Source organism: Gopherus flavomarginatus, chromosome 8 (genome assembly GCF_025201925.1).
Source record: "Gopherus flavomarginatus isolate rGopFla2 chromosome 8, rGopFla2.mat.asm, whole genome shotgun sequence".
Classification (NCBI taxonomy): Eukaryota; Metazoa; Chordata; order Testudines; family Testudinidae; genus Gopherus; species Gopherus flavomarginatus.
This window is the reverse complement of record NC_066624.1, coordinates 91412213-91434607: the sequence shown is the minus strand read 5'-3', so window position 1 is coordinate 91434607 and position 22395 is coordinate 91412213. Positions and strand designations below refer to the sequence as shown.

The 22395-nt window shown below is 40.4% G+C and overlaps 1 protein-coding gene across 1 annotated transcript in view; it reads right to left on the bottom strand.

The window, feature by feature from the left end:
• Positions 1-22395, bottom strand: part of RSRC1 (arginine and serine rich coiled-coil 1) — a 355820-nt gene that overhangs the window by 10803 nt on the left and 322622 nt on the right. The gene's annotated exons all lie outside the window — the stretch shown is intronic.

Genomic DNA, 22395 nt, shown 5'->3' with positions numbered 1-22395 from the left:
ATATGTAAGTTCAGTGTAGGTGACTGAGAGGCAGTACTCAAATAGGAGAAGGGTGCAAAGTCATAAATGGCAGAGCCGAACAAAAGCACTGTTGTTCCAACAGATGCATCAGCAGAGAAGTCCTGTACCAAGGTGTAACTCCACATAGCTGCCTTGCAGATGTCAAGTAGAGGCACCTCTTGAAATGATGCCATAGATGTTGCTTGTGCTCTTGTGGAATAAGCTCTTACCAAGGAGGAGGGGAAAGATTAGACAGCTGATAGAGCAAAATACAGACCGAGATCCATTATGAGATTCTTTGAGAGGCTATAGCCTGACCATTTTCACTTCTGTGACAAATAGTCCAGGGGATTTCTATATTGTTTTCGTTCTCTGCAGGTAAAAGGCTAAGGCTTGCTGAATGTCAAGGGACTGGAACCTCCTTTCTTCTGACAATGTGTGAGGTTTTGAGATGAACATAGGTAAGTGGATAGATTGGTTCAGGTGAAACTCGGACTATTTTGGGGGTGAATTTAGGGTGTAAACGCAATGAAACTTTGTCCTTATGGAATAGCGTAAGGAGAATCCACCATCAATGCCCAGACTCACCAATCCTCTCAACTGAGGTGATGGCTACCAGGAATGTGACCTGCATGGATAGGGAATACATGGAACAAGCAGCTAATGGTTCAAAAGAAGGCTCAGTAAGTACTGAGAGAACAAGTTTAAATCCCCATGGAGGAATAAGCGTTTTTTAATAGGCAGAAAAGTTCTGATTAGGGCTTGCCAGAATTTGCTCATCAGAGGGTGTGCAAAGATTGAGTAGCCCTGTGAAGGCAGACGGTATGCACTAACTGCTGCCAAGTGGACCCAAAAGGAACTGACAGACAAACCTGCTGTCTTCAAGGAAAGAATACAGTCCAGAATGAAAGCAATAACTGTGGCTTCTGGAGAAATAAGTCTTGAATGCATCCACAAAGCGTAACGCTTCCACTTGGCTAGGTAACATTTTCTATCGGAATCTTTCCTACTATTAGAAAGGATGTTCTGTATAGCTTCTGAACACACTGGCTCGGAGAACAATGCCCATTCAAAAACCAAGCTCTGAGATGAAGTGGAAACAGGTTAGGATGCCTGATCTTGCCATTCCCTTGAGTCATGAGACCAGGACATGTAGGAATGATTGGTGCCCAAGATGACAGGCATAGGAGGTTTGGGAACCAAAAGTGTCCAGACCAGTTGGGAGCAATGAGAATGACTCATACCATGTCCTGCCAAATCTTGCACAAAACTTGAGGCAGAAGTAGCAGGGGAGGAAAGGCATAGTTCTGATGGTCTGACCATGGAAGGAATAGAGTGTCGCCCTGTGAGTGGTGACCCAGGGCTCCTCTGGAACAGTGCAGATTGCACTTTCTGTTTGATTGGGAGGCGAATGGGGGGTCTCCGACAGAGTGAAAATATTGTTTGCCAGAGAGTCTTGAAGTTCCTGCTTGTGATAGACAGCAAAGTGCTGAGAGAGTCGGCTAGCACAGCATTTCTCAATGACTGGTCTGTGGACTGGCAGCAGTCCCTAAAATCTCCCTGACACAGTTTAGGAAGGTAGCAAGTTGGTCCCTGGTATCAAAAAGGTTGAGAAACTCAGTGCTAGCACTTCCGGGTTTTCTGGGAGGTTGAGTGCTGAAGGATAATCTGATTGCTGATGCACCAGTTCCACAGACCAAGCGCTTCTGCGCACAGAGAGATAGGGGTGAATCTAACCCTTTCTTGTTTGTTGATATAAAAGATAGTTGTAATTTTGTCAGACATTATGAGGACATGGTAAATGAGAGGAAGCTTTTGCAAGCCCTTTAAAGTGCTTGTAGCTCTAGAACATTGATGTGCTTCCTAGACTCTCGAGGTGTCCAGGTTTACTGTTATCCATGCAAGCTCCCCAAGCAATAGAGATGTGTTAGTAGTGATTGTCCTGTCTAGTGCAGAGGCAAGAAAGAGAATGCTGACACAAACCCAATGGGGATTCTTCCACCATGACAGGGACCATATCACTTTGGTGTCAAGAGTCACTGTGATGGTCATAGATTGTCAGTTTGGCAAGTACACAGTTTGAAGCCACTCTTGTAGGCAATGAAGGTGTAGTTTTGGAAAAGATGTGATGTAAGTGCATGAGGCCACATGGCCTGGGGTGGGGAAGGAGAGAGGTCTCACAGGCTCTCTGGTAGGGTTGTAAACTTTCTGATTGCAGAAAACCAAACATCCTTGCCCTGCCCCTTCTCTGAGGCCCCCCCGCTCACTCCATCCCCCCCTCGCTTGCTCTCACCCACCCTCGCTCACTTGCTCATTTTCACCAGGCTGGGCTATAGTGTTGAGATGCGGGAAGGGGTGAGGGCTCCAGCTGGGAGTGCAGGCTGGTGATGAGGAGTTTGGGGTTCAGGAAGAGGCTCCAGGCTGGGGCTAAGGGGTTCGGAGTGCAGAAGAGGGTGCAGGCTCTGGGAGGGAGTTTGGGTTCAGGAGGGAGCTCAAGGCTGGACAGAGGGTTGGGGGTGTGGTTCCCGGCCAATGGGAACTGCAGAGCCAATATTCGAAGCAGGGGCAGCGTGTGGAGCCCCCTGGCCGTCCATGCACCTAGAAGCTGGACATGTTTGCTGTTTCTGGGAGCCAGTGCAGGCAAGGAGCCTGCCTTCATCCCGCTGTGATGCTGATCGGACTTTTAGCAGCTTGGTCAGCAGTGCTGACTGGAGCCGCCAGGGTTCCTTTTTGACTTGGCCTTCTGGTTGAAAACCAGATGCCTGGCAACCCTACTCTCTAGGGTGGTTTATGATCTAGTCTATAACAACATTCATAGCCTGAAACCTGTCTCTTGGCAAGAAACCTTTTCCGTGATGGAATTTAAGGATGTCCCAATGAAGGCCAAAGTCTGTGTAGGGGGTGAGAATGGCTTTTTCAGCATTTATGTTGACCCACAGAGAGGACCTGTAGCACTGTTGAAGTCGATGCCTGAGTGTCTTGGCGTGATCTGGTGACAAGGAGCCAATTGTTGAGGCCCGGGAAGATGGTGAACTCACGGCATCCTATATAAGTTGCTACTACAGAAAACATTTTGGTAAAGACCCTGGGGGTGGCCACAATGCTGAAAGGGCATACTCTGTACTGGAAGTGGTTGGAGCCAACAATGAATTTGAGGAAGCATCAGTGAGTGGGGTAAATGTCCATGTGAAAGTAGGTGTCCTTCATGTGGAGAGCTGTGAACCATGTTTTTTTTCCAAGGATGGAATTATAGATGCCAATGTGATCATGAAAAACTTGAGTTTGCAAATAAAATGGTTGAAAATGGGTCTCCAACTGCCTTTCTTTTTGGGGACTAGGAAATATGTTGAGTAAAAACCCCTCTCTTGGAACTGCTTTATCACTCAATGCTGTAAGAAACATTCTCCTTCTTGACTGAGAACATTCTTGCAAGAGTGGCTCCCGAGACAGGGTGGGGAAGAGGTTTTTGGAGAGGGTAAAGATGCAAACTCCATTGTACAGCCAGAATGGATGATGCTGAGCACTCATCTGTCTGTTGTTATTGCACTCCTGTTGTTGAAAAAGAGTGCTAGACAACCCCCAAAGCGTGTGTGGGAGTCGGGAAGTGTTGGACTCAGTGATTTGCAGCTCTCAAGCTCCAGTGAAAAATATTTAGACAAAGGATGGGATTGGAATGAGGAACCTTGCTGCAGAAAGTGTGGGGAAACAGATCTTCTGAATGCTCTGCCTCTTACCAGGTGGTCATAAGGTCTCTGGTGAACCAGCAGTCTAGACTTATATTGTTGTCAGTGGAATTTTCTCTTCAGGGCACTTTTATGTATTCCCAGGGAAAAGAGGGTGGAGTCTTCTGAAGTGTGTAAGGACTCATCCATCTTCTGATTAAACAGATGAGTCTCATTGAAGGGAAGGAAGGAAGGTCCTTAATGGTGTTCTGGACCTCCCTGGGTTGATATTGCTTTGCAAACGGAGAAGAAAAGTTTGGGGGACTTCTTAAAAACCTTCAACCTATCCAGGTAGAAGGCTAGGGCTCTTCTGACATCTAGAGTGTGTAATATTCACCCTGTTGTCTCGGTGAGGCTTGGGTTAGTTAGAAGGGTGGAAGAGGAATCAACTGGTTCATGTGAAACAGAGAGGTTACTTTAAGAATGAATTTTGGATATGACCTAACCGTAACCTTATCCCAAAAGAATAACATGTGGAGGAAGGAGGGGAGTATTCCATCAGAGCTGCTATTTCTCCTGTTCTCCTAGCCGAGGTAATCGCTATCAGGAAGGCCATGGGTTCGAAGGGAAACTTAATCATTCTTTTCAGTACCAGGTTTAGGTCCCATGTGGGAGTAGGAAGTCAAGGGTGTGGGAAGAAGTTTGCTATACCCTTGAGGAACTTTTTAGTAGTCGGGTGTGACAGCACTAAGTATCCCTCTGTTGGTTGACTGTTATAGCCACTAGGTGGACTCAGAGAGTACTTAAAGATAACCCTGATCTTTTTAGGGCCAGTGCATAAGTCTAAGATAAGTATAAGAGTTGTTAATGTTGGGGAGATTTATTGGAAAGTACATCAAATCTGAAACCCAGAGCACTTTTGCAGGCAGACATGTTGTTTTGAGGACTTTTTACTGTGTAGTAATACCTCTTGCACCTCCTTTGAACAGGAGCTTTCTATGTGTTTGAACCAACAAGGAGCCACGCCTTGAGGCGTAAAACCACCAAATTGGGATGTAAGATACATCCTCTGTCCTGGGAGAGGAGATACAGAGTGACTGGGAGAGAGATCGATGGGCACATCGCGAGCTGTGACAGGTAAGGGTACCATGTCTGTCTTGGCTAAGTAGAGACGATCAGAATAACATCTCTTTATTTTCAGCAGGACATTTGACAGCAGGGGAAAGGAGGAAAAGCATAAAAAGGTCCCTGTCTCATGGGAGGAGAGCATCTCCCAAGAAGTGTTGTCCTATCCCCGCTCTGGAGCAGTAGCATGTACATTCTTGTTCAGGTAAGTGGCAAACAAGTCTGCCCCATCCCCTGAATAGATTGTGAAGTACTACTGGATCTAGCTCCCATGCATGGTTGTGTCCCCCACTCTCTTTGCCAGGGTCTAGAAGAGGCAAAAGTCATCAGCCAGGAATGGCAGGAGGCAGCATTGCAGGCTCATCTAGGGAGGAGGAGGATATGGTCCTCAGGATAACTTCCTCAACTGTGCCCTCATTTTCCTCTACAATTTCTTTCTAAATTTCTGAAGTTCTGGAAGCTGTGGCCAAAGAGGCGTGCCTTGAGGGTTCTTGGGCAGGGCTAGAAGCTTGAGAGGCATGGTGTTGATATGCAAACTAGAGGTCCCATGATGGCCACAGGAATGGTGGTGGCATAGAGGTTAGCAGTGGTGCCCAAGGGTTGCTGTACCACGATGGTGGTGGTGGGGCTAGCTGAGGGTATGCTTGAAAAGACCGTTGATTCTGGGGATCATAAGGCACCTGAGAGGAGTACTGTGATACTAGCTTCTCAGATTCACTATCTGAGTCTTCACTAGAGAGCAGGAAGGCATGACAGGGCAGTGGGAAAAACGCCCATGCTGGTCGAAGACTTGGTGTGAAGGTCCTGGTTCCAAGGGGAGGAGACTGTGGTCTTTCTCAAGGCAGCTAATGCACTGGGATTGCTTGTCTGCGATAGGGACTGTCTATTTGCAAGAGAGGCACTTCTTGAAGCGTGGTGAGCTGGACATACCCTACTGGGAATTATCCAATAAGGAAAAAAGCGGAAGAAACTAAAGTGTTTAAAAAAAAAAAAAAGAAAAAATAAGATAAGAGAAAAACTACAACTAGAATTACAACTAAGAATGAGGAGGCTAACTAACTATAGAAATGCAAATTGAAAGTAATGGTACTAACGGACTGCGAATAGCTCTGTCTCTAGCCAGGGTGGTTGAGAAGGAACAGAGGATGGTTAGCCTGCATGCGCTGACTAGCCTCATAGTCCAGCACAAGAAGAGAAAGCACATGCGTGGACCTAACGGACACTTCTATCGAAGTTCTCCGATCAGCAGCACAGGGACGCAAGCAGATCTACAGTGGAGCACCCATAGGGACACTACTCAAAGAAGAAATTAAGATACGTTTGAAATCAGAAAAATTATAGAAGTGCAACAGGATTGAAACAATTAACAAAATAAGGACAATGATGTTCCAAATACTTCCTGTTGTGCACGTGAAATTCTAAATCCATATGACACCTATGCTTTACCAGACTGCATTTTATTTTGCATAGAGAAAATATAAGTGATAAACTCCATCCATCTGTGCAAACATACAATGAAAACTCACTTCAAACAATATTTTAATGATGATCAAGCAAAGAAATTTGTGTAGCTGTCAAATACCCTGATATATTCTTTGTAGAGACATATCATACTAATTTCACAACAACCTTGTTTTCTTTGACAGCTTGTGCAACAAAAATGTCCTGTCTAAAATAATGGGTGGCTTGGGCTTTTCAGTTACATTAACATCTGAAAACAGCACTTGTGCTGCTGTCTGTCTCATTTTCTGCTTCTGCTACACTCATAGTTAATCTCGCATATTACGTAATCCTCCTCAGCTGGTTCCATGTGCAACTGCAGTGACAGTACAACTTTGGCCCCAATGTGGTTATTTTTATTTTCTGTTAATATTGTAACGGCTCTCCTCCCATCTCATATACTTCAGATAACAATTATTGTGTTTATTACAACAGTGTCAAGGGACCAGCCAAGAATGGGGCCACACTGTGCTAGGAACTGTACAGACACACAGTAGTAGACAGTTCCTGCCATGAAGAACTTTCAATAAATAGACAAGACAGCAAAAGGTAGAGGAAAAGGGGTATAATGTACAAGAAGAGTAAACAATGAGATGGCCTGAAAATGTCATATTAGTACCATGATTTTTCTTTTTTAAAAATTTTTTGGGGAAAGTTTACTTAGGAAGGGATAAGATGAAAGAAAAGACATGGGAAGGGAGAGGTGAACAATATACTTGCTCATGCCAAATATTCATAAAGTTATACATTGATTGTTGACTATGGATCAGTGAATAAATCATTGTATTCAAAAAGCAATTCTATAACAGTTTTAAGTATTGCTCTGCTATCTACCATTTTAATAATCTGATTGAACATATGAATTATTTTTTTTACTGTTTCTTTTGATAATTGAAAAAATATGGAATAAGGCACTATCATCTTAGAAAGACTAAACCATACTCATTCCCTTATATCAAGGGTTCTCAACCTTTTTCTTTCTGAGGCCCCCTCAACATGATATAAAAACTCCACAGCTCACCTGTCTCACAACTGTTCTTCTGCATATATAAGCCAGTGCCAGCATTGGGGGTAGCGAACACAGCAATTGCCTATGGCCCTGCCCCACAGGGGTGCCTGCGAAGCTACATTGCTCAGGCTTCAGCTTTAGTCCTGGGTGGTGGAGCTCAGGGCCCTGGGTTTCTGACCCATGCAGTTGGGCTTCGGCTTTCTGCCCTGGGCCCTAGCGAGTCTAATGCTGTCCGTGCTTGGTGGACCCCCTGAAACTGCTCACAGCTCACCAGGGGCCCCGGACCCCTGGTTGAGAACCACGGCCTTATATCTTAATTTTAACAAATATGAATTCTGTATTCTTATTTTAATTTGGAGCTCACTTGAAATAAACATTGGCAATAATCACTGGTGACAAACAAAAAGTCAGAATAAATGTGAAGGGCTTGATTCACTGCTGGCAGAACCAGGATGAAAGCTTCTAGTAGAAGAAAGTCTGCCCAGAGGTAGATCACAGTGATGCAAAATACCTAAAACCACTATCTCGACAAGGAAGATTGCTGCTGTTCAGTACAATTCTACAAATGGTTGGGAAGATGGCTTGGCCAGAACATCTGAGAGATGCACTGATTCAGTACATCTACCAGGCACCCTCCTCAAGAAGGACTGCAGAGTGGCTGTGATTGTTCATGAAGGGCCTCTGACCCAGCAAAGCACTTAAGTACATATTCATCTTTAAGCTTGTGATTAATCGTACTGACTTTAATGGGACAAATCACCTGCTTAAAATTAAGCAGATGCTGAAAGACTTTGTTGGATTAGGACCAGAGAGCCCAGCACCTTACAACAGCTATCCCTAAAGCTGCATTCCACGGGCAGAACACCACTATGGGAGAGTGAACAAGCAAACACTAATGCCTTCTTTGACAGAAGGGAAGTCATTCTCCTTTGGGTGCAGCTGACTCTGCTGGCACAAAAAGAAATGGTGAGGGAGGCTAAATAAGCTCAGATACCATTGTGATGGGCACAGTATCAAAAACTAAATCAACAGACGTCAGGAGGAAGGGAGATGGATATAGATTTTTATGGTTCAGTTGCTCAATTCTTTGCATACACAAAATCCACTATTACTATCTAGCCTTTTATAATAATTTATATTAATCAGATACAAAACTATAATAATGACAAGTTATTAAGAGAAGCAAAATCACTGAATGTTTCTGGGATATTTTCAGTGATATTAACTTGCTGAAAATGGACCGGGATAAATCATCCATTAATGGATGATATTTTTGACAAACACATATTGGTAGATAAAATGACTTCCATATATATATGTTGTTTGTCAGATGTAAATATGTATTTCACAGTAAAATAAAAAAGAATGGAGTAAGAAAGCTAAGCGGCTACAGACAAAAAATTCAATACTAACTCATTCCAGAGCAAGTCCTTTTACTCTGATACTGAAAACAGAACACTAAATATTGTATTAGTGATTGTTGATGTGACTTTTTATAAATAGCTATTCTTTCTATAAGAATTAAAATTAAACTAATTTTTACAAGATTTTGTCCTTTTAGTTAATACCAAAGGAGACAGACATATATGCAAAATGGTTTTTAATAAAACTGTAAATGATTGAGAAGTCTTTCATGGGATGAGCTTCTGTTTCAATGTGTCTGCTCAAACCATATGGATGATATCTGTAAATCAACACAACACAAATACTGTAGCAATGTTCTCCTAAAAACAGCAGGTGGCATTATCCTACCAGGTAAATCAGACCACAAGCATAAAGACTTCACACTGGCAGATGCAAAGCATCAAAAGAAACATCCTTATCTTTAATAGAAGTAAACAATACTTTGTTTAAAAATGATTCTCTATTTCATGTCTTTTACCTTAAAATTAGTTCAATTAGGCTAGTATTTAGTTAACCTAATTTTATAGTAATATAAGATCATTGCCTTATCTAAAGTCACTTATGATTTTACTGTAAGCATTGTACAGTAAAGATGAGTCAACTGATATTTTGTTCTTAATACATTGCCACAGATACATGCATAATATAATGAATGTCTTATTTTCATACTGAATAATTTTGTATTAAAAACAGTTCCTTTTAGAAAAGAAATCCCCGGAGTATGCCTTCATTAAAGTTGCATTTAAAACAGCATACTGAAATACTGCACTTAAAATAATTACAAATGCTGGAGAATGAGAGGAAAAACCCAATTTGCCTGCAATCTGAGCACACAGTATACCTGTATAGATTTTTTGATTGATTGTTTTTAAAAACAAAGTAGCAGCTCCTAAATTCTGCCTACAATTTAAAAAGTAACAAAAACCCAAATCTTCAAAATTATTGAGTCGTGAACCATCCAAAAATCTGCCTTTAATTAAAAAAAAAGTTACTGAAATCTCTCTCATCTTTAATCATGTGATTTTTTTTCTCTCTCTCTCTAGTATAATCCTCATGTTGTGATATTTACCAGATCCTTTACTAAAATAGCTGTAAAAATGAACTGATCATTAATATGGTGCTGAACAGATCTAGTGACTGTTCTTCAGAACTTTATGACTGAAGAATAACAGTTTCAGTGTATTCTGGTGGAATTTGTTTATCTCTCTCCATGTTTGACCACCTGTTACATATTTAAACGAACATTATTTTAATTTGTGAATTAAAAACTCTTTTCCAATAGACTACACATTAAATAACATGGTCTGAAATACTTTTAGAACATTTTAAGATTTTTTTTGCTCTCGTTTGATTGTAAGTGTCTTTTTCAGCAAAAGAAAACTGTGAAGCTTATAAAAAAAGTGCTGCCAAATGAAATAAACAAACAAACTGACAAAATAGAGAAACATATTCCCCACCTGCCTTTAGTTACAGTAAAAACTTAATTACGTGTAACATCCATAGAAAACACAAATTGCAGATAGAAAAGTGATTTTCAAATGTACAAGCCTTTTAAATACCACATATGCTTACTGAATCGATGCAAAACTTCCTCAAAGGACAAATAAAATAAAATAAAATAAAATGGTGTAGTATGAAGACAATAATCTTGTGGCGCAATCCAGTGTATGCCAAGAAATTTAAATTTATCTCAATTACTTGGGAAGAAAGGCACAACTGCATGAATTAAAGTCATTTTAGTCATTTGCAATGGGCAAACAACATTTTAAACTAGACTAGACAAAAGCACTAGTACAATAAAGAAAAATCCTGCACTGGCAGCAGGATTGGCTGACCTAGTGCATCTTTGCCATCTCTTAAATTATATGAGCTTTGGACTTCATTGTGAAAATAGGTTATGAGATAAACCAACAAAACCAAGAAAGTAACAAACATAAGAACAGCCATACTGGGTCAGACCAAAGGTCCAACTAATCCAGTGGCCAGTAACACAGGTGCATGTTGTTTTTTTCTTTTAATTCCTATTGTCAATTCGGCCTTGCGTAGTGTCTGCTTCTGGCAGAGAAATGGAAGTCACTCCCAATGAAGTCCATCAATATATCATGTATTTGGCTGTAATGTATGTGCACCATGGCTACCTCTGGAGAGAATCTGACTTGGTCTGGTATTTGTGATTCTATACATTCTAGTAAGTGGCCTAAAAAAAATATAAGAGAAACAGTTTCAACTAGCGGAGATTCTCCTTTAGTGCAAGTGGTATAGATCTGAGTATTTGAATATTTAGAAAAGAAGGTCCTGAGTTCTATTCCCTCTACTAAAAGCCAGAAGTTTGGCAGGTGTTCAACATTGTCTATGTATATATGTGGCCACAAAGTCATTTCAAACATAACTTCTGAGTAAGCTGGAGTGGTGGCTACAGAATAATGAAAAGAATCCTTTCCTCCATGGGGTCTGAAGATGTTGCCTTCAGAGCTCTTTGTCTTGACTGAGTGAGCTATGATAGAGCAAACATAGATCTTCCTGCCTGTTTAACAACCTCCAATACGAGTCAACAGTGAGGATGAATTCTAGGGCATTCAGCACCAAGGATGAAATCCATTCTACCCAGGAACCCCAATACATCAGTCTATCTTTATGTGGACAGAGTATGAATGTGTCAAGAAGTGAAATCCACCATCCAAATCTGAGGCCAGTGAATGGGACAGCTATACAGCTCACCCCCATTCAATGCAGCTAGTTTTCAAGCCTATGGTTTGGAGTAGCAGCTGCAGCCTCTCAGCAGCAGAGATCTGATTGAAAGCCTATTGAAGTCAATGGAAAAAAACTCCCAATGATTTCAATGTGCATTCTGTTCAACTGTAGATACCATGACGCTTCCACCAAGCCAACTCCTTTCAACATCCACTGTGGCCTTCTAGGCAGGGTAGATAAAAAAAAACCTGATGATTAAAATCAAGTTTTTAAATTTTTTTAAAATCTAAATCAGAGTATTTTTCTTTAAATCAGTTTTTTAAAAATTTAAATAAAATACAGTTTAATTAAAAAATAAACCTATTTAAATTAAAATTAAATTTACAACCTATGTAAACATATTACAATCTATTAAAATCATTTAAATTAAATTAAATACAAAAAATAATACTAAGTAGTACATATTTGCTGCAAGTTTTAATGAAGGTCAACCGCTGAAGTCATGGTAGTCATTAGCTAGGCACTCGCAACTAGAAGTGCTAAACAAGCTTTTGATAGCAGTAGCCTCTTCTGGAGGTGCAGAGAGAATATTTTCTTCATTTCAGTTTATTTAACTAGCTCAGTTCTATGACTAGGTCATTCAAAGTTATAAAGCCAGTTGGGAACTGAAAAATCAGGCAAACTTGTTTTCCTCTTATAATCTAACATAAAAACTAGGTGTGAGAGGATGAGATCTACTAGTTCCAAAATTTTGAAAGACATGGGTGACCAGAAATAATCAATTCAGTTCACTATCTACACAATACATCCTTTGTTTAATATATCAGTTTTTAATACCAAAGATGTTTTGGTAAGCTTTTCTTCTAATATATATGCAGTCCATTTAAGGTAGTTCTAGTTAATTAAAAAAATATAAAATAAAAATGCTGTTGCATTCTTAATTGAATCTGAATGTCCATCTGATAAAGCTTGACACAAATCACAGGTAAAAAATTAATCATCTAGTAAATAAGAAATACATCATTTACCACTTTCTAATAAAAAATGTGAAAATTAAGAATCTGAATAAATGTAAGTTGTTATATAATTGCTTAAAGGTGAATTTCACCTTATAAGCAATAGATTCTTCCTTTTGTGCTACAGCACTGTTTCTGTTGGCTGCCAGTGAGGAGTGGGATTTATCCAAAGTGGGATAAGCCATTACAGGGAGACACGTTCATAAACAAAGCCAGTTTATCAGACAAAGAAAGTATCTAGTAAGCATCCCAAGCATTGGATGTGCACAGTTTTTAAGTGACAACTGAATTTCCACTTTTTAACAACCTGTGGCTGAATACAAATATCGCAATCATTAGCTGAAATTGAATCTAAGACTTTCAGCACCAAAACACAGGAAGTCAGAGCTCTCCTGACAGATCATGGAGGATACTGCTACTCTGGGAGCACATGCCAGGATTTCCTCTATTTTCTTTCCTTTAAGTGAAAATAAGTACTCATGAAAAGGGGCAAAACTGACACTCTTCTGTGTGCAGAAAAAGTATGACACCAGCAACAAACACTAACTTCTCCACATTGCTCTGCCACTGTATTTCAAAGCTTCCCTGGAATGATCACCTTTAAAGAAAAAGAATAGTCCACTCTCCTCCAATTAAATTTTGTCTCTCTTTTCTGAAACTGCAGCATGGGAGCCAACTGTGGTGATGGTTTCTGTGGTGTGGGCCCCTACCACTAGGAACTGGAGTGAGCCCACCAACTAATTCTACAAAGAAAAACTGACCACATCCAAGTTAATTAAAAGGCAGGATTTTTTCCCCAGTTTAATTTTTAAGTTGTCATGAAAAGTTATAAATAATAATTTTTAAAAAATGTGGCAGGTCAAATAGATGAACTGGTTATGCTAGTGTGTTTATTCTGGGGTCAAATCTGTGCATTGTAAACATCTGAGATGCTGTGGTCTGAGTATTTTTCTGTGCTTACCAAGGGCAACATTCTGTGCTGATTTACACAATTCCCTGATGCATATGTAATCACATGAGAGTTTAAGTCAGGGCAGAATTCAGAATGAAGTTTTTAAGTGCTTAATTTTCTTATTATGCCATTTCATTAGCTACAGTACCTGTATGGACAAGTTTAATGTGCTAAAAATTCCTCTGAAAATTCTTTGAGGCATTTATAAAATATCCTGAATTTCTTGGTCCAAATAAAGTGCCATTTCCACAAAAAATCATCTCTCAAATCATTTTCAATTTCTTTTTGTGATTTTACAACTTTAAAAGGCAGCCAGTTTTCCCCTCCAAGTTGGCAGAAATATAAAACCTCACTCCAAAACAAGCAACCTTGCCTTAAGCTGCGTATTCCATTTTCAAGTTTTTATTGCCAAGTTGTATTTTTCAACTTCAACTACAGTGACTCAAACAGCATCACTATAATTTAGTTTTCATTTAGCTTTTAAACAAGACTAAATACTTATATCTATCCCTTTATGGAGGATCAAGACAAGAACAAAATGCAAGGGATAAGGACACATTACAGGAATCTCAAAGGAATTAAGTTTTAAAGTTGAGATATATGTAAATCAAGAAACTTTGGATTTCTCTTCCAGCTGTGTTTTAAACTATATTTATGTTTAAATTAACTCTACTGTTGATATTTTTACGTGCATCTTATTGCATATATACACCTAGTTCTCCAGAAACGTAGGATGTATTTTTTAAAAGTAAGATGTACAGTTGTAATGAAAAAGTAAAAAACAGCTAATAAAATTGTAGGAATCAATGCTAATGTGCTTAAGGTTGTTGGAGGTTTGCCTTGTTTTAATAGGCAGAGTATAAAACCAGTCTTAGTTGCTCCAGATTAAAAGGACAGAATACAGACTCTGCTGTTGCTGTTTGCTGTCCATGTTAATTTTGGAATTCTCATTGACTCTAATTAAAGTTCTATAGATGGAAGAGTTGTATGTTTCTAAGGAAGTAGCCAGTGAATGCTGTCTGCCAGCCATCTCCAAACACCCCATAACCACACACAACCAGCCTGTCAGGAGAGCTAATGCAGACATTGCAGGGCACACCACATTTGTCACTGTGGCTAATATCAGAGATACACAGCTCTTTTTTCTCAGCACACAAAAGCAAGATATGTAATTCAATGCTCAATTTACCCTTGTCTCTTAGGAGATTTTCCCCCACTAATTGATAGAAATTAAGCCATTAATCAAGCCACTAGCCATCATTCAAACCAGGGAAGATGAATACAAACTTTCATCATAACCACCTTCCCCATTTTAGTGTTCATTAGCATTAATTTTTAATGCAATTATGCTATTCTTTTACGCTGAGCTCATAAATTACTGCTCTTTTGTTGCTGGCTGGCCTTGTAAAATCCAAGGTAATGCTTTGTGCTCTGATCTTAAAGGCAATTACTGGGTTCTTCTATCTTCTGTATCCCCAATAACTTTATACAGTATGTACACATTTGTGAATATATATATATATATGCATGTGTGTATATATATATAACATATGTATATGTACATATTTAACATATAAATATATAAAAGCATTTCCACATATAATCACATCCAGCATAAAGTAGGGATATAAACATATGAAAATAAGAACCTAATAAAAGCTCTTGAGATCAGAACAAAGCATCAGTATATTATATACATACAATATATACACAGAAAAAGAGAGAAGTAAAATACACAGTGGTGAAAAGTCAAGCAACAACTACAGTCAAGAATTTGGAAAATGCATGTTAAATGTACATAATATGGACAGAATGGTTGAAATTGTGCAGGCACTTAGTCCATTACTTTAGGCTTCTGCTTTTTCATTTGCACTTTTAAAAAGTCATGTTCATATTTGAAAATCAGCAACTGCGCATGCAGATAATTTTATTCTACTACATGTGGTGTATAATGTGTAATAACATCAAAAACATCTTTCCAAGATACTGGGTTTAATATGCGCATATTAACAACTCCACAGTGCTACACATTGACACGTGGAGCCATTATGATGTTAGTGTCAGTGAGAAGTAGCTGTCATGCTTTTATTTCAGTCCATACACTGGAGCCTAAAGGATGCATCAAGACAAGCACGTGGAAGCTAGATGCACTTTGGGTTACCCTCAAAGCACTGAATAAAATGTAGGTGACTGGAGAAAAATGGAGTGCACAACAATAAAAGTTGAACTTTTTCCACTATTTTAAATATATCAGGCCAGATTCTCAGTTAGTGTATGGAACTGCGACAATTTACCCCATCTGAGGATCTGGTCCAGCACCAACAAAATACAACATATATATTTAATCATATGTAAAGTTTGACATTGACCATGAAAACAAGGAAATTTTCAGTTAGGGCAGACGCTCATACCACAGATTCATTCTAGTCTCGAGTAAATATTCATTTTGGCATGTGGTAAGAACATGTATAATGTTGGCACATCTACTGGGAAATCAGCAAAAAAGACTCCACACAACTGAGCGTAGTTTAAGCAAATGGATATCATTTTTGTTAAACTTTAATCCAAGAATCAGTCTCACTCTCTCCTCATAACCTGACAAACTCATCCCTTTCCCCAAACAGGCTCCAAACAAACAGGAGCTTCCACTAGTCTGCAAACTCATGGGACTGGCCCACAAAAATGTCTACCAACTTGCTCCTTCCATGAAAAAACCTGGGCTCTAATGAGAGATGTCTCAGACTTCTAAAGTAGTTTAAGTCAATTCAAGTGACCATGCAGAGTTTAGAGCCGCTAGATGAGTCAAACTTTAAACAGAAAGCTGGCCTCAACCGTAACTATAGCAGACCAGGGAGTCTGCAATAATACTAAAGCCCAACTCCATATCACAACACGTAGCCCTAATCTTGGCCCTGAACTTAGTTTTGGAAAAAACTAATCCCCTGAAAGTGAGCTGCTATCTCAAAAGATTCCTGCAAAACACATAACCTAATAATCTTAGCCCTTTTTTGGATATTCCTTGTGTATTCCTTCTCTCTCATACATAATCACACAGATACACAAACATGTCTGGGGAGGTGACAAACACATGGCAAGTTTCATAATCATCTGAAAAATAAAGTTATTTTGCAACTTTGACTCTGTCACCCATCCGTGGCCCATTAATCACTCTTATGTGGGATTTCTAACATTCCAAATTACACAGTGATTTCAAACACGCTTTAAAAAAACACTTTCACAAATATAAGTTCATTCTCCTCAATGTGGAATTTCTCTCAAAAAATTATTTTGGCCTACGATGATATACAAATTCTAAACGATCTCTTTTGTCTAAAACATTCCTAAAATATATTTTTCTGACATACAGCATATGCAGAGAATGCCATAGCGTGATTGTGACTTTAAAAGCTCCTTTATGCCAGTTGGCAAAGGGTGAATCCAATACCCTGTTGTCAGAATATTTAGTCAGTGTCTTCTAAAGTATCCTATGAAAATTGGTGACACACTGGTATATTGATATATTGTATGATGTATGTATGGTTAGTGTGTAAAGAATTGTGTGTGATTTCTGAAAATACATTACTGAAATATGTTCAGACCAAACAATTTAAATAGAGTGGATAAACAATTCTGTCGTTGACAAAGGAATGTTGTTTTGTCTGTTTGCCTGTGTCTCCAATGTAAACTGAGCAAGTTGAGGCCAGAGACAATGGAAGGACAGTTACATCTCAGGTAATCAAAGTGATCAAGCCCATCAAAAAAAAAAAAAAAGCAAATTGACCATAGGCTGAGGATGAGAGCATGGCATTTACACACCAGCAGGGGAGAAGAACTTTGTCCGAGTTTCCTTTCTAAAGAATACATTTCAAAGGTTTACTGGACAATAAAAAGAAGGAGAGAGAACTCCATCACTTAGGGGATGGAGGGTACAGCACTTTTTGATTCTATGAACGTTGGATCCTCCTGCTAGAAGGGCTGCAGATGCTGGTGGCTTGTGTGAGAAAGCTGTTTAGGCAGGGATTGTAGCATGCTGAAGTTAAGTCTTAGACACTGGAAAATATGTTTTATTTTCTTGTTTGTAATCATTTTCTGTTCTCTCTGCATAGTATCACATAAATGTCTGTTCTTCGTTAATAAACCTATTATTGGTTTTACTATAAACCATCTCAGTGTTGTTATATTGAAGCACTGAGTGATTCCTCAGCAAACCCAACTGGCTAGTGTGTGTATTGTCTCTTTGGAGGCACTGAACTTAATTTTGTGAGTGTCCAGTGCGAGGGACTGGACACTAAAGAGAGACATCTCTGGAGAACTCAGGAACTGAGGTTCACTGATTGTTATTTGCAAGGCAAGGTAAAGACTGGTGAGTCTGATGGAGTTTGCTGGTGAAGCAGATAGACTAGTCTGGCAGGGAGCTGACACAGTATAATCTCCAGCAAAGCTAACTCTTTCTAATGCAGAGGGGTATCTCAGTGGCTTCAGGTTCTGAGATGTCCTGAGGAAAGTCACAGTGCTGTAATAAAAATGCTTTATCCGATCTTGTTTGGGATTCTTTGCATAACTCACTTGTAAGTATTGCCTTGCACCAGCCATGCAGAACAACTGAGCTTGCTTCAGATCAGGGCAAAACCAGACCTCCCCTGTACCTGCTCCAGGCCAAGATGGGACTGGGCACTGGAACTTAGAGCAGGGAGTGCTCAATAACCCTGTGATGGTGCCCAGGTAGCATGCAAGAGAAAGCTGTCTGATTCAAATGCAAAGGGGGGAAAAGTCAAACTAGAAGGAGGAAAAGGAGAAGAATGGGACAAGGAGTTTTGTAAAATTGTGACTGGATGGGGTGGCACAGGAAACTGTGACTGGGAGTTGAGGCGGGAGGGCTGCTGGGGTTGGTTGGGAAAGGAGAGAGGGACTAGGAGCTGGTGAGGAAAATGGAGTGGGGGTAGAGGACTAGAAGCTAGTTGGCAGAGGATACAGATTGGATGAGGAGCGAGGGAAATAGAGGGAATACTGGGCGTAGAAACCTGTGTGTGTGTGTGTGTGTAGTGAATGAGGATGGAGGAGGAGAGTGATTGAAAAAGGAGTTGTGGTAGGGGAGGGAGAACTGGGACCAGCTGGGCAAAGAGACTGGGTACTAGGAGGTGGGGCAGAAGGGAGATCTGGCACTGACTGGACAAGGAGACTTGGACTGGGATGAGATACCAATCTACTACTACATTTTTTGTATGGAAATAGCAACATTTGCTAGTTAAGAGAAAGGGTTGAAATCCATTTGAAGGCTTGAGGAGATGCAGAGTGCACCTTTGCTATACCTCCTGGAAATGAAAAGATGGGTCACTTGTTCACAATGTGTTCAATGGCTTGGCAGTCTCCACATGTACATTGTTGGAAATACTTGATTTTCCACTGATGCATTAGGTGCATGCATTTTCCACGTACCATCCTAACACAATGATGGTATTCTACTGTCTTTGGCACAGCAAGAAACCAGGTCGTTCAATGCATCTTGGTTTTTATGTCAGAACTTGCCCATTGCATCCTGCAGTGTCTTCTGAGTTGAAGTTGGATGACAGAAGAGCTTCTCCAGCTGTCCAGAATGGTCAACGGGACTTAGATGAGTGCGAGGTGGGTGAACAAGATTGTCAGAGGCGGAGCTTTTGGTTACAAGAGCTTTCTTGTACTCGTGCTACCCATCATTCACTAGACGGTTTGAGAAAGGAAGTTTCTGAGGAGTGGAAGCCAATGAACCAGAGTGGACTTCAGGGTGCCAGTTACAAGTCTCCTAGCTGCATTTAACTGGATATTGATGTCTGCGTGAGAGTTTCTTCCCCATATGGTTGCACAGTATTTGGCTTTGGAAAAAACTAAAGCCAGTATTTCTGTTTGTAGTGTTCAAGCATCACAACCCCTGCTAAAACCTACTAGTTTCTGGACAATACTGATGTCACTCTTCATTTTATGGCTCACCTGCTTCAGATACTGTTGACAGGTAAGGCTGCAATTGAGAGTGATTCCTATGTGGTGGGGATTAGGAACATGGGCGATTGCATTGCTGCAGAAGTTCACATTCAGCTTCAGAATTGCTAATGTGGAAAGCTAGTGACATTTTTTGATAGATAGGGTTTGAGCTGCCAGTATCAAAAGTAGATTTCCATCGTCTTCACATCAGCATTAAGGGTGTCTTCCATTTCCTTGAGTGTTGTGACCTGTGTCATTAGTGCCAGGCTGTTGACATAAATGAAGTTGTGGTCTCTTGTTTTGGGCACATCACAAACATAAGTTGAAAAGGGATGGTGCTAGTACTAATCCTTGTGGAAGGTCATTGTGCAGACTCTGCTTTTTGCTAACCTAACTTCTGAGATTGACATGGAATATTCTTTCTAAGAGCATTGACCCAATGAGTTGAAGCATTGGATTACATAGAAGCAGGTTGGATAACTTCAGCAGTAGGCCCTTGTGCCAAATAGTGTTGTAGGCTGATGACAAGTCTATTTAAGCTTTCAGTGGAAACTGGTCTTGATATGGATAGTCAGTGGAGCCACTTAGTCACAGGAGCTTCATCCTGCCCTGGAAGCAGCTTGTTTCAGGGGGACTGCAGTCTCCAAGATGGAGGTCAGCCTCATCAGGATTGCCCGGTCCAGTAATTTATATGTTGTACAGAGGAGAGATACAGGGCAGTAGATTTTGGGTCACTGGGCAGATTTCTAGGTTTTAAAATGGTAGTGACCTTTGATCACCTCCAAGCTTTTGGTAGTTTGCTGGTGATGATTTCCGTGAATAGTGCAGCCAACCAGTCATGTCCTTTTCAGCCTGAGACATTTAAGGAAGAATGGAAGGATCCTGTCAATGTCAGCTGTTTTTCCTGCTTTGGCAGCAATGAGTGGCAGTATCAATCTCAGCTCTTGTGAAGGACTGACAGAGACTTGACAAAGGGGCACTTAGTGCACAGGATTCCTTTTCAGTGGTTGGCTTACAGTCATCTTTGAATTTCTTAGTAGGAGGTTATGCTGCTTGTAGTGACTTGCGGTGTTTGTGTGTCTGATGGCGCCTCTCCACCTACGAGCTGCAGAATGGCCCAATCTACTGAGTAGAGACTGGGACTAGATATGCAAGAATAAGATTGGGGCAGAGAGACCAGAGTGGGGAATGGACAGCACAAGAACATGGGCATATTGGCAGAGATGGGACAGAAGGGATCAAGCTTGGGAGGAATGCCCACTAGAATACACTCCCCTCCACAGCCTAGGGTGGAACCAAAGATTCCTGAGTCTCACCAGTCCTCTGCTGTGAGTGAATATTTGTGAAATCTCTGGCAAAGCGTGTGTTTCACTCCCCTCTAATGCTGGTCCACAAAGATTATGACAACCTGCTACTGCTATCAGTTACTCCATTAGTGCAAGTGTCAGAGGTCTGTGCAGGAGACCTAAAGGGTTCAGCTCTGCTGATGAACCAGGTGCGTATTAGTATGATGCCACATGATGTAGTTTCTCTTTTTAAGTTTGTTTTTTAAAAAACCTAGGAAATTATACACATAAACCCACCTTAAAACAACATTATTAAGCTTACAAAGTCAAGCACTCTAAAGTTAGGAAATACTAGACTTAAGGTTGCCTGTGAAACCTTCGTTTTGTGTGTTCCTTAGTTTCTGGGTGCCTGACTTTGGATCTTATTTGCAGAAGTGCCAAGTACTCACAGCTGCCAGTGAAGTCAATGGGAGTGTGCCTTGAATGTGTAAAGTGCTATATAAGGCTAAACAGTCTGGAAAATCATGTACTAGTTATCTCAAATTGGGCACCCAAAATTAGTGGAAACTTTTTACTTTAGGGCTTGTCTACATGAACTTTTAGTTCATGGCAAGCTGGACTGTGAATCTAACCTGCACTAGCCTGCCACAGATTAACTGTCCATGTGGACCTGCTGACATGCTTTAACAATTCATTAGTGTGCTTTGATCTAGTTCTCTTTGAATCAGGACTAAATCAAAGCATATTAATGAACAGTTAGTGCATGTCAGCATGATCCATAAAACCTCTTAGTGTGCGGCAGGTTAGTGTGGGGTACTTTCGCACCTCAGCTTGCCACAAACTAAAAGTTCATGTAGACAAGTCCTGAATCTCTGTGCCTCACCTGCCCATCTCTAAATGAGGATAATACCACTCACCCACCTCAGAGGAGTGTTGTGAAGATAAAATCATTAATGTTTGTGAAGCACTCAGATATTACGAGCGCCATAGAATAACCCACAAGGAAATGAATAATTCTGTATTTAGAGCAAGTAAATAGGTCATGAAGTCACACTGAGCAATGAGGAAAAAACAAAAATATTTAACAGCTGTTCACTAAGTGAGCACCATCCATCTTGTGTACTGAATGAGGCAGGGGACTTCTGAAAAAAATAGTATGTGATCTTTTAATTAAAAGTTGTATCATAATACATACACACAAGGCGACGGAATAAAGGTTGCACAGGCAACCTTAATTCTGAAATTTGCTAACTTTTGAGTGCTTGACTTTGCAACCTTAATAATATTATTTTAACTTAGAGGGGTGTGTGTGTGTGTGTGCGTGTGTGCGTGCGTGCGCGTGCGTGTGCGTGCAATAATCTGTCTATCTAAATACCTGATCAAAAGGTATCTAACAAGGGAGGCAGCACAGTCTTACTTTCAGAACACTGGAATAAGAATCAAGTGATATGGGTTCTCTTCCATAAATGAAATATGAAATAGAATCCATACTGGATTCCCAGTCCAGTGCTCTAATCACTAGACATTACCACCTCTCTTGTTAGATGCCTTTTTGCTTGTTAGATGCCTTTTTTGAAATAAAAAGGGTAAGAGGGCTTTTCAACACACTCGTTTAACTCCTCTTTTCTCCTCTCCCTTTTCATATCCATTAAGAATAACTCTCTTGTGATAGCTCATTTTCCCTCTGTTCAAACTCTCCAACATGCAGTTGGCTGACACCATTTATTAATGCAGGAGAAGGGAGCCTGTTCCCCACTAGGTTTATGTAGGCTTTCTTGTAACAGATATTAAAAAG